The following is a 13,628-nucleotide window of genomic DNA, read 5'->3' as shown; positions in this document are numbered from 1 at the left end:
CAGGTATCAAAAAAATGCTCGTGATATTTTTTCAAAAAGATTGTACAATGTAAAAAATATTTTCGTAAATTTTAAAAAGTTACTTTTATCATTTTTACCAACGTTTATATACAAAATATTTTTTGAAAAAATGTTAAAGGTATATTTAATTTTTCAAAGCAATTTATAAATATATTTTTGACATATATGAGAAATGTACAAAGTGTATGGATAAAAAAACTACACATCAAAACATATATTTGTAAAATGATAATCATGTACTCCTTCCGTTCCTATATATAAGTCTTTTTAAAGATTTCAATATGAACTATATACGGAGCAAAATGAGTAAATCTACACTCTAAAATACGTTAATATATATCTGCATGTAGACCTTATTGAAATATCTAAAAACATATATTTTATAATGGAGGGAGTATTTGCAGAATGCGAAATGTGTATAAAATACGTACATAATGGATATGATAAATATATAATGCGTATGGAAAATATAAAGACGTGTTGAGGAAAATAAAAGAAAAAAAATGAAGAAACCCAAAGAAAGAAATACAGAAAACCAAGGAAAATGGAAAATAAAAAAGAGAAAATTGAAAATGGAAGAAAAAAAATTGAAAATGAAAATGAAATACAAATACAAAAACAAAAATCCATGGAAAACCATAGAATTTTGTTGCTACACAATGACAAAAAACGAAAGAAAAACCGTGAGTCGTATAGATAGGCTAGCTTTGAGTGAGAGAGTGTTTCTTTTGGTGAATTACATCAATTGCAACTTTATCCGATTCTTATGTTATGTAAACTCATTTATTTGTGTGTGACGATCCCAACTTATGTTCTACTACACTTATGCTACTCGTTTATGCTCTAGTACATCTTTAGTGGTCATTGACATGTGTTTTGGTGTTTTGCACTCACTTTCAATTGGATTTTTTATATCTGTGCCTCTCGTTCCTTAGTCTTACTCAGTGAACCCCACGTTCTAACATTTAGCTCAGTTTTCCCCACTCGCTTGTCCGAAACCATCACAAAAGCCTAAATTGGGCGTTTGCCGTTGAGTCAAGCTTTGACCGTTAACTCTGACGAGTGGGGTCATGTTGGCAATGGACTGTTTTTAGCCGTTGAACCTGACACGTGGGGTCCTGGCGCTCGTTGGACCGTTGGGCTTTTGATGACTGTTGGGCCGCTCTTAATTGCATGCAACCTGTGGTATGTCGTCGATGCTGCCTGGCGTGTTATGCATGCGTGCGATCGTGAAGCCTCTGGTATGCCGCCAATGCAGCCTCGGCCTGATATGCATGCGTGCGACCGTGCAGCCTGTGGTATGTCGCCGATGCAGCCTGTGTTGGAAATATTGCCCTAGAGGCAATAATAAATTGGTTATTATTATATTTATTTATTCATGATAATCGTTTATTATCCATGCTAGAATTGTATTGATTGAAAACTCAAATACACGTGTGGATGCATAGACAATACACTATTCCTAGTGAGCCTCTAGTTGATTAGCTCATTGATCAAAGACGGTCAAGGTTTCTTGACCATAAACAAGTGTTGTCACTTGATAACGGGATCATATCATTGGGAGAATGATGTGATGGACAAGACCCAAAACTATAAACGTAGCATGTGATCATGTTAGTTTATTGCTACTGTTTTCTGCATGTCAATGTATATGTTCCTATGACCATGAGATCATGCAACTCCCGGACATTGGAGGATTACCTTATGTGTATCAAACGTCGCAACATTACTGGGTGACTATAAAAGGTGCTCTACAGGTATCTCCAAAGGTGTCTGTTGGGTTGGCATGGATCAAGACTGGGATTTGTCACTCCGTGTGACGGAGAGGTATCTCGAGGCCCACTCGGTAATACAACATCACAACAAACCTTGCAAGCAATGTGACTAAGGAGTTAGTTACCGGATCTTGTATTACGGAACGAGTAAAGAGACTTGCCGGTAACGAGATTGAACTAGGTATGGAGATACCGATGATCGTATCTCAGACAAGTAACATACCGAAAGATGAAGGGAACGACATACGAGATTAACTGAATCCTTGACATAGAGGTTCTACCGATAGAGATCTTCGTAGAATATGTGGGAGCCAATATGGACATCCAGGTCCCGCTATTGATTATTGACTGGAGATTGTCTCAGGTCATGTCTGCAAAGTTCTCGAACCCGCAGGGTCTACCCACTTAAGGTTCGGTGACGTTTTGATATAGTTGGGTTATAGGTGTTGGTGAATGAAGGTTATTAGGAGTCCCAGATGAGATCCCGGAGGTCACGAGGAGCTCCGGAATGGTCCGGAGGTAAAGATTGATATATAGGAAGTCCTGTTTTGGTCACCGGAAAAGTTTCGGGCTCATCGATAGTGTACCAGGAGTGCCGGGAGGGGTGCGGGGGACCATCGGGAGGGGTGTCACGTCCCAAGGGGCCTCATGGGCTGTGGGAAGAGATAAATCAGCCCCTAGTGGGTTGTAATAAGTTCCCACTAAGGCCCATAAGGTTTGAGAAGGAAAAAACACAAGGTGAAAAGAGTTTCCAAGTGAGGAGGAATCTTACTCCAAATAGGATTGGAGTAGGACTCGTCCTCTCTCCCTTGCGCAAGACAGAAAAAAAGGCTGCCCTAGGGCGCAACCCTATCCCTCCTCTCCTCCTATATATACTAAGGGTTTTGAGGGTTTTTGACACAACAGAAAACAACCATGTGCTGCCCTCTCTCTCTCTCTCTAGACCCGTTTCTCCTCTAGTTTCAGCGGTGCTTAGGTGAAGCCCTGCTGGAATAGCATCACCACCATCACCACCACGCTGTCATGCTGGAGAACTCATCTACCTCTCTGCCCCCTCTTGCTGGATCAAGAAGGTGAAGATCGTCATCGAGCTGTATGTGTGTGGAACGCGGAGGTGCCGTCCGACCGACACTTGATCGGGACGGATCGTGAGACGGTTCGTGGGACGCATCATGAATACGTACCACTACATCAACCACGTTTATTAAAGCTTCCGCTTAGCGATCTAGAAGGGTATGTGGATCCGATCTCCCTCTCGTAGATGATCATCACCATGATTGGTCTTCGTGTGCGTATGATTTTTTTTGTTTCCCATGCAACATTCCCCAACAGTGGCATCATGATCTAGGTTCATGTGTAGATGATATCTCGAGGAGAACACAAAAGAGTTTGTGGGCGTTGATGTTCATTTTGCTGCCCTCCCTAGTCTTTTCTTGATTCAGCCATAGGGTTGTGTTTAAACTAATGTTTGTGCTTGCACATGCGCTTACCATATTTCTAGGTAGTAGCTTTAGTAGTAATAGCATAGAAAGCACGACAACATCGATGGCGGCACAATGACGGAGATCATGATGATGGAGATCATGGTGTGGCGCCGGTGACGATGAAGATCATGCCGATGCTTTGATGATGGAGATCAAGAAGCACAAGATCATGGCCATATCATGTCACTTATGATTTGCATGTGATGTTAATCCTTTTATGCACCTTATTTTGCTTAGAACGACGATAGCATTATAAGATGACCCCTCACTAAAATTTCAAGATAAAATTGTGTTCTCCCCGACTATGCACCGTTGCGATAGTTCGTCGTTTCGAGACACCACGTGATGATCGGGTGTGATAGACTCAACCTTCACATACAACGGGTGCAAAACAGTTGCACACGCGGAACACTCGGGTTAAACTTGACGAGCCTAGCATGTACATACATGGACTCAAAACACAAGAGGCCGAAAGGTCGAGCATGAATCATATAGTTGATATGATCAACATGGAGATGTTCACCACTGAAACTATACTCAACTCACGTGATGATCGGACTTGAGTTAGTGGATTTGGATTATGCGCCACTCGAATGACTAGAGGGATGTCTATTTTGAGTGGGAGTTATTAGTAATATGATTAGCTAAACTCAATTATCATGAACATAGTCAAAAGGTCTTTGCAAATAATGTTGTAGCTTGCGCTGTAGCTCTACTGTTTTTTGATATGTTCCTAGAGAAAATTTAGTTGAAAGTTGATAGTAGCAATTATGTGGACTCGGTCCGTAAACTGAGGATTGTCCTCATTACTGCGCAGAAGGCTTATGTCCTTAATGCACCACTCGGTGTGTTGAACCTCGAGCGTCGTCTATGGATGTTGCGAACATCTGACATACACGTTTTTTATGACTACGTGATAGTTTAGTGCGTAATGCTTAACAACTTAGAATTGAGGCGCCAAAGACGTTTTGAACATCACGGGACATATAATATGTTCCAAGAGATGAAATTGGGATTTCATGCTCGTGCATGTTGACGTGCAACTATTCGTGACTTGATGCCTCCTCGGCAACGGAGCCAGAAAAGAGTTGCTCCCAGTTGCTCAACAATTAGCAATTGTCTTGCAATGGCCCACCAGCGTGTGGGATCGCGGCAATTTTCGAGGGTAGAGTATTCAACCCAAATTTGTTGGTTCGACACGATGGGAGTGAAAGAATATTCTCCAGTATTAGCAGTTGAGTCGTCAGCTCAACCACACCTGAAAGATTAGTATCTGCAAGTAGGATATAAGCAGCAAAAGTAGTGTGATAGAAACGGTGCCAGAAACGATCTGTTGACAAGGCAGACTATTCCTAACTGAAGTATCAATGGCGCCAGAAAAGTATTGTAGCAGGTAGCAGCAGCGTAACGAGTAACAGCAGTGGCAAGGAACAACAGTAGTGATAGCAGTAGCAAGTAGCAGCAGCAGCAAGTAACAGTAGTAGCAACAGTAGTGGCAGCAGTAGCAGGACAAAGCAAGTAACAGTAGCAGCAACAGTAGTAACAACAGCAGAGCAAAGCAAGTAACAATAGCAACAACAGTAGTAACAGCAGCACAGCAAAGTAAGTAACAACAGCAGTGGGACAAACTCGTAGGCAATGGATCGGTGATTTTTTGGATGACATTCATCATGCAACAGTTATAACACGGAGAGATATGTGACTAGCTCCCGTTCGTCAATGTGATGTAGGCATGCATTCCGTGTGTAGTCATACGTGCTTAGGGAAAAGAACTTGCATGATATCTATTGTCCATCCCTCCCGTGGCAGCGGGGTCCAAAAGGATACTAGGGATATTAAGGTTCTCCTTTTAATAAAGAACCGGACCAACGCATTAGCACTTGGTGAACACATGAACTCCTCAAGCTATGGTCATCACCGGGAGTGGTTCCGGTTATTGTCACTCCAGGGTTGCCGGATCATAACACATAGTAGGTAACTACAACTTGCAAGATAGGATCTAAAACACACATATATTGGTGACAACATAATAATTTCAAATCTGAATTCATGGCACTCGGGCCCTAGTGACAAGCATTAAGCATGGCAAAGTAGTAGCAACATCAATCTCAGAACATAGTGGATACTAGGGATCAATCCCCATCAAGACTAACTCGATTACATGATAGATCTCATCCTACTCATCACCGCCCAGCGAGCCTGTGAATAGATTACTCACGAACGATGAAGAGCTTCATGGAATTGGAGAGGGAAGAAGGTTGATGATGACGATGGCGACGATCTCCTTGATCCGGAGCCCAAAACGGACTCCAGATCTGCCCTCCAGGGCAAGAACGGGATGTGGCGGCGCCTCTGGATCGTAAAATGCGATGAATGTTGGAATTATGCCCTAGAGGCAATAATAAATGTATAGTTATTATTATAATTCCTGTATCAAGATAATAGTTTATTATCCATGCTATAATTGTATTGAATGAAGACTCATTTACATGTGTGGATACATAGACAAAACACCGTCCCTAGCATGCCTCTAGTTGGCTAGCCAGTTGATCGATGATAGTCAGTGTCTTCTGATTATGAACAAGGTGTTGTTGCTTGATAACTGGATCACGTCATTGGGAGAATCACGTGGTGGACTAGACCCAAACTAATAGACGTAGCATGATTGATCGTGTCATTTTGTTGCTACTGTTTTCTGCGTGTCAAGTATTTATTCCTATGACCATGAGATCATATAACTCACTGACACCGGAGGAATGCTTTGTGTGTATCAAACGTCGCAACGTAACTGGGTGACTATAAAGATGCTCTACAGGTATCTCCGAAGGTGTTAGTTGAGTTAGTATGGATCAAGACTGGGATTTGTCACTCCGTGTGACGGAGAGGTATCTCGGGGCCCACTCGGTAATACAACATCACACACAAGCCTTGCAAGCAATGTAACTTAGTGTAAGTTGCGGGATCTTGTATTACGGAACGAGTAAAGAGACTTGCCGGTAAACGAGATTGAAATAGGTATGCGGATACTGACGATCGAATCTCGGGCAAGTAACATACCGAAGGACAAAGGGAATGACATACGGGATTATACGAATCCTTGGCACTGAGGTTCAAACGATAAGATCTTCGTAGAATATGTAGGATCCAATATGGGCATCCAGGTCCCGCTATTGGATATTGACCGAGGAGTCTCTCGAGTCATGTCTACATAGTTCTCGAACCCGCAGGGTCTGCACACTTAAGGTTCGACGTTGTTTTATGCGTATTTGAGTTATATGGTTGGTTACCGAATGTTGTTCGGAGTCCCGGATGAGATCACGGACGTCACGAGGGTTTCCGGAATGGTCCGTAAACGAAGATTGATATATAGGATGACCTCATTTGATTACCGGAAGGTTTTCGGAGTTACCGGGAATGTACCGGGAATGACGAATGGGTTCCGGGAGTTCACCGGGGGGGGGGGCAACCCACCCCGGGGAAGCCCATAGGCTTTGGGGAGACACACCAGCCCTTAGTGGGCTGGTGGGACAGCCCCAAGGGGGCCTATGCGCCAAGAAAAAGAAATCAAAGGAAAAGAAAAAAAAGAGGGAGGAAGTGGGAAGGGAGGGGGACTCCTCCCACCAAACCAAGTCCAACTCGGTTTGGGGGGGGGGGGGAGTCCTCCCCCCCTTGGCTCGGCCGACCCCTTGAGGGTCCCTTGGACCCCAAGGCAAGGTCCCCCTCCCTCCTCCTATATATATGGAGCAATTAGGGCTGATTTGGGACGACTTTCTCACGGCTGCCCGACCACATACCTCCATAGTTTTTCCTCTAGATCGCGTTTCTGCGGAGCTCGGGCGGAGCCCTGCTGAGACAAGATCATCACCAACCTCCGGAGCGCCATCACGCTGCCGGAGAACTCTTCTACCTCTCCGTCTCTCTTGCTGGATCAAGAAGGCCGAGATCATCGTCGAGCTGTACGTGTGCTGAACGCGGAGGTGCCGTCCGTTCGGTACTAGATCGTGGGACTGATCGCGGGATTGTTCGCGGGGCGGATCGAGGGACGTGAGGACGTTCCACTACATCAACCGCGTTCTCTAACGCTTCTGCTGTATGATCTACAAGGGTACGTAGATCACTCATCCCCTCTCGTAGATGGACATCACCATGATAGGTCTTCGTGCGCGTAGGAAAATTTTTGTTTCCCATGCGACGTTCTCCAACAGTGGCATCATGAGCTAGGTTCATGCGTAGATGTCTTCTCGAGTAGAACACAAAAGTTTTTGTGGGCGGTGATGTGCATTTTGCTGCCCTCCTTAGTCTTTTCTTGATTCCGCGGTATTGTTGGATTGAAGCGGTTTGGACCGACATTACTCGTACGCTTACGAGAGACTGGTTTCATCGTTACGAGTAACCCCCTTTGCTCAAAGATGACTGGCAAGTGACGGTTTCTCCAACTTTAGTTGAATCGGATTTGACCGAGGAGGTCCTTGGATGAGGTTAAATAGCAACTCATATATCTCCGTTGTGGTGTTTGCGTAAGTAAGATGCGATCCTACTAGATACCCTTGGTCACCACGTAAAACATGCAACAACAAAATTAGAGGACGTCTAACTTGTTTTTGCAGGGTATGATTGTGATGTGATATGGCCAACGATGTGATGTGATATATTGGATGTATGAGATGATCATGTTGTAATAGAAATATCGACTTGCACGTCGATGGTACGGCAACCGGCAGGAGCCATAGGGTTGTCTTTATACTAACATATGTGCTTGCAGATGCGTTTACTATTTTGCTAGGATGTAGCTTTAGTAGTAATAGCATAAGTAGCACGACAACCCCGATGGCAAACACGTTGATGGATGATCATGGTGTGGCGCCGGTGACAAGAAGATCGTGCCGGTGCTTTGGTGATGGAGATCAAGAAGCACGTGATGATGGCCATATCATGTCACTTATGAATTGCATGTGATGTTAATCCTTTTATGCACCTTATTTTGCTTAGAACGACGGTAGCATTATGAGGTGATCTCTCACTGAAATTTCAAGACGAAATTGTGTTCTCCCCGACTGTGCACCGTTGCTACAGTTCGTCGTTTCGAGACACCACGTGATGATCGGGTGTGATAGACTCAACGTTCACATACAACGGGTGCAAAACAGTTGCGCACGCGGAACACTCGGGTTAAGCTTGACGAGCCTAGCATGTGCAGACATGGCCTCGGAACACATGATACCGAAAGGTCGATCATGAATCATATAGTTGATATGATTAGCATAGGGATGCTTACCACTGAAACTATACTCAACTCACGTGATGATCGGACTTGGGATAGTGTAAGTGGATCATGAACCACTCAAATGACTAGAGAGATGTACTTTTTGAGTGGGAGTTTAGCATATAATTTGATCAAGTTAAACTCTAATCATCTTGAACATAGTCTAAGTCCACTTTGAATATATTTGTGTTGTAGATCATGGCTCACGCGAGTGTCATCCTGAATTTTAATACGTTCCTAGAGAAAGCTAAGTTGAAAGATGATGGAAGCAACTTTGTAGACTGGGCTCGTAATATTAAGCTAATCTTACAAGCTGGGAAGAAGGATTATGTCCTTAATGCTGCGCTAGGAGATGAACCACCCGCTACGGCTGATCAGGATGTTGAGAACGCTTGGTTAGCGCGTAAGGAGGACTACTCAATAGTTCAATGTGCAGTCTTGTATGGCTTAGAACCGGGACTTCAACGTCGCTTTGAGCGTCATGGAGCATTTGAGATGTTCCAGGAGTTGAAGTTTATCTTTCAGAAGAACGCCCGGATCGAGAGGTATGAGACCTCCGATAAATTCTATGCTTGCAAGATGGAGGAAAACTCATCTGTCAGTGAACATGTGCTCAAAATGTCTGGGTACTCAAACCGTCTAGCTGAGCTGGGGATTGAACTCCCGCAAGAGGCTATCACTGACAGAATCCTTCAATCACTGCCACCAAGCTATAAAGGCTTTGTGTTGAACTACAACATGCAAGGGATGAACAAGTCTCCCGGCGAGTTGTTTGCGATGCTGAAAGTCGCAGAGTCTGAACTCCGCAAAGAACATCAAGTGTTGATGGTGAGCAAGACCACTAGTTTCAAGAGAAACGGCAAAGGCAAGAAGGGCAATTCGAAGAAGAGCGGCAAGCCTGTTGCCAATCCGCCGAAGAAACCCAAGGCTGGACCTAAGCCTGAAACAAAGTGCTTCTATTGCAAGGGTATGGGTCACTGGAAGCGCAATTGCCCCAAATATCTGGCAGATAAGAAGGCGGGCAAAGAAAAAATCAGGTATATTTGATATACATGTTATTGATGTGTACTTAACCGGCTCTCGTAGTAGTGTCTGGGTATTCGATACCGGTTCTGTTGCTCACATTTGCAACTCGAAACAGGAACTGCGGAATAGACGAAGGCTGGCGAAAGACGAAGTGACGATGCGCGTAGGAAATGGTTCCAAGGTTGATGCAATCGCCGTCGGCACAGTGTCACTTCAGCTACCATCGGGATTAGTGATGAACTTAAATCATTGTTATTTAGTGCCTGCATTGAGCATGAACATTATATCTGGATCTTGTTTATTGCGAGACGGTTACTCTTTTAAGTCTGAGAATAATGGTTGTTCTATTTCTATGAGTAACATCTTTTATGGTCATGCACCGAATGTGAGAGGATTGTTCATATTGAATCTTGATAGCGATACACATATACATAACACTGAGACCAAAAGAGTTAGAGTAAACAATGATAGCGCCATATTTTTGTGGCACTGCCGCTTGGGTCATATTGGTGTAAAGCGCATGAAGAAACTCCATGCTGATGGACTTTTGGAGTCACTTGACTTTGATTCACTTGACACGTGCGAACCATGCCTCATGGGCAAGATGACTAAGACTCTGTTCTCCGGAACAATGGAGCGTGCAAGTGACTTGTTGGAAATCATACATACCGATGTGTGTGGTCCAATGAGCGTGGAGGCACGCGGCGGATATCGTTATTTCCTCACCTTCAGTGACGATTTAAGTAGATATGGTTATGTCTACTTGATGAAGCACAAGTCTGAAACATTTGAAAAGTTCAAGCAATTTCAGAGTGAAGTGGAAAATCATCGTAACAAGAAGATCAAGTTCCTACGATCTGATCGTGGGGGTGAATATCTGAGTTTCGAGTTTGGTACTCACATAAGTCAATGTGGAATTGTTTCGCAGTTAACATCGCCTGGAACACCACAGCGTAATGGTGTGTCCGAACGTCGTAATCGTACTTTGTTAGAGATGGTGCGATCTATGATGTCTCTTACTGATTTGCCGTTATCATTTTGGGGTTATGCATTAGAAACAGCTGCATTCACTTTAAATAGGGCACCATCAAAATCCGTTGAGACGACACCATACGAACTGTGGTATGGCAAAAGGCCAAAGTTGTCGTTTCTTAAAGTTTGGGGATGTGATGCTTATGTCAAAAAGCTTCAACCTGAAAAGCTGGAACCCAAAGCGGAAAAATGCGTCTTCATAGGTTACCCAAAAGAGACAGTTGGGTACACCTTCTATCTCAAATCCGAGGGCAAAGTGTTTGTTGCTAAGAACGGAACTTTTCTCGAGAAGGAGTTTCTCTCGAGAGAATTGAGTGGGAGGAAGATAGAACTTGACGAGGTTGTCGAACCTCTCATCCCTCTGGATGGTGGCGCAGGGCGAGGGGAAACCTCTGTCGTTGCGACGCCGGTTGAGGAGGAAGTTAATGATGATGATCATGAAACTCCAGTTCAAGTTTCTGTTGAACCCCGCAGGTCGACGAGATCACGCGCTGCTCCAGAGTGGTACGGTAATCCCGTGTTATCAATCATGTTGTTAGACAACAATGAACCTGCAAATTATGAAGAAGCAATGGTGGGCCCAGATTCCAACAAATGGCTAGAAGCCATGAAATCCAAGATAGGATCCATGTATGAGAACAAAGTGTGGACTTTGGAGATACTACCTGAGGGCCGCAAGGCTATTCAGAACAAATGGATCTTTAAGAAGAAGACGGACGCTGACGGTAATGTGACCGTTTATAAAGCTCGACTTGTGGCAAAGGGTTTTTCACAAGTTCCAGGAGTTGACTACGATGAGACCTTCTCACCCGTAGCGATGCTTAAGTCCGTCAGAATCATGTTAGCAATAGCTGCATTTTTCGATTATGAAATCTGGCAGATGGATGTCAAAACGGCGTTCCTTAACGGTTTCCTTAAGGAAGAGTTGTATATGATGCAACCCGAAGGTTTTGTCGATCCTAAAAATGCTGACAAGGTGTGCAAGCTCCAGCGATCCATTTATGGACTGGTGCAAGCATCTCGGAGTTGGAACAAACGCTTTGATGAGGTGATCAAAGCATTTGGGTTTGTACAAGTGGTTGGAGAATCTTGTATTTACAAGAAAGTGAGTGGGAGCTCTGTGGCGTTTCTAATATTATATGTGGATGACATATTACTGATTGGAAACAACGTAGAGCTTTTGGAGAGCATAAAAGGTTACTTGAATAAAAGTTTCTCTATGAAGGACCTAGGAGAAGCTGCTTACATTCTAGGCATTAAGATCTATAGGGATAGATCAAAACGCCTGATAGGACTTTCACAAAGCACATACCTTGATAAAGTTTTGAAGATGTTCAAAATGGAACAGTCCAAGAAAGGGTTCTTGCCAGTTTTACAAGGTACGAGATTGAGTAAGACTCAGTGCCCAGCAACTGATGAAGATAGAGAGCATATGCGCTCCGTCCCCTATGCTTCAGCCATAGGTTCTATCATGTATGCGATGCTGTGCACTAGACCGGATGTTAGCCTGGCCATAAGTATGGTAGGTAGGTTCCAGAGTAATCCAGGAGTGGATCACTGGACAGCGGTCAAGAATATCCTGAATTACCTGAAAAGGACTAAGGAGATGTTTCTCGTGTATGGAGGTGACGAAGAGCTCGCCGTAAAAGGTTACGTCGATGCAAGCTTTGACACAGATCCGGACGACTCTAAGTCGCAAACCGGATACGTATTTATTCTTAATGGGGGTGCAGTAAGCTGGTGCAGTTCCAAGCAAAGCGTCGTAGCAGATTCTACATGTGAAGCAGAGTACATGGCTGCCTCGGAGGCGGCTAAGGAGGGTGTCTGGATGAAGCAGTTCATGACGGATCTTGGAGTGGTGCCAAGTGCACTGGATCCAATAACCTTGTTCTGTGACAACACTGGTGCCATTGCCCTGGCAAAGGAACCAAGGTTTCACAAGAAGACCAGACACATCAAACGACGCTTCAACCTCATCCGCGACTACGTCGAGGAGGAGGACGTAAATATATGCAAGGTGCACACGGATCTGAATGTAGCAGACCCGCTGACTAAACCTCTTCCACGGCCAAAACATGATCGACACCAGAACTGTATGGGTGTTAGATTTATTACAATGTAAATTCACATGGTGATGTGAAGGCTAGATTATTGACTCTAGTGCAAGTGGGAGACTGTTGGAATTATGCCCTAGAGGCAATAATAAATGTATAGTTATTATTATAATTCCTGTATCAAGATAATAGTTTATTATCCATGCTATAATTGTATTGAATGAAGACTCATTTACATGTGTGGATACATAGACAAAACACCGTCCCTAGCATGCCTCTAGTTGGCTAGCCAGTTGATCGATGATAGTCAGTGTCTTTTGATTATGAACAAGGTGTTGTTGCTTGATAACTGGATCACGTCATTGGGAGAATCACGTGGTGGACTAGACCCAAACTAATAGACGTAGCATGATTGATCGTGTCATTTTGTTGCTACTGTTTTCTGCGTGTCAAGTATTTATTCCTATGACCATGAGATCATATAACTCACTGACACCGGAGGAATGCTTTGTGTGTATCAAACGTCGCAACGTAACTGGGTGACTATAAAGATGCTCTACAGGTATCTCCGAAGGTGTTAGTTGAGTTAGTATGGATCAAGACTGGGATTTGTCACTCCGTGTGACGGAGAGGTATCTCGGGGCCCACTCGGTAATACAACATCACACACAAGCCTTGCAAGCAATGTAACTTAGTGTAAGTTGCGGGATCTTGTATTACGGAACGAGTAAAGAGACTTGCCGGTAAACGAGATTGAAATAGGTATGCGGATACTGACGATCGAATCTCGGGCAAGTAACATACCGAAGGACAAAGGGAATGACATACGGGATTATACGAATCCTTGGCACTGAGGTTCAAACGATAAGATCTTCGTAGAATATGTAGGATCCAATATGGGCATCCAGGTCCCGCTATTGGATATTGACCGAGGAGTCTCTCGAGTCATGTCTACATAGTTGTCGAACCCGCA

This window comes from Hordeum vulgare, chromosome 2H (assembly GCF_904849725.1).
Source record: "Hordeum vulgare subsp. vulgare chromosome 2H, MorexV3_pseudomolecules_assembly, whole genome shotgun sequence".
NCBI lineage: Eukaryota > Viridiplantae > Streptophyta > Magnoliopsida > Poales > Poaceae > Hordeum > Hordeum vulgare.
The sequence above is the reverse complement of the archived record's forward strand: the minus strand, read 5'-3'. Positions refer to the sequence as shown.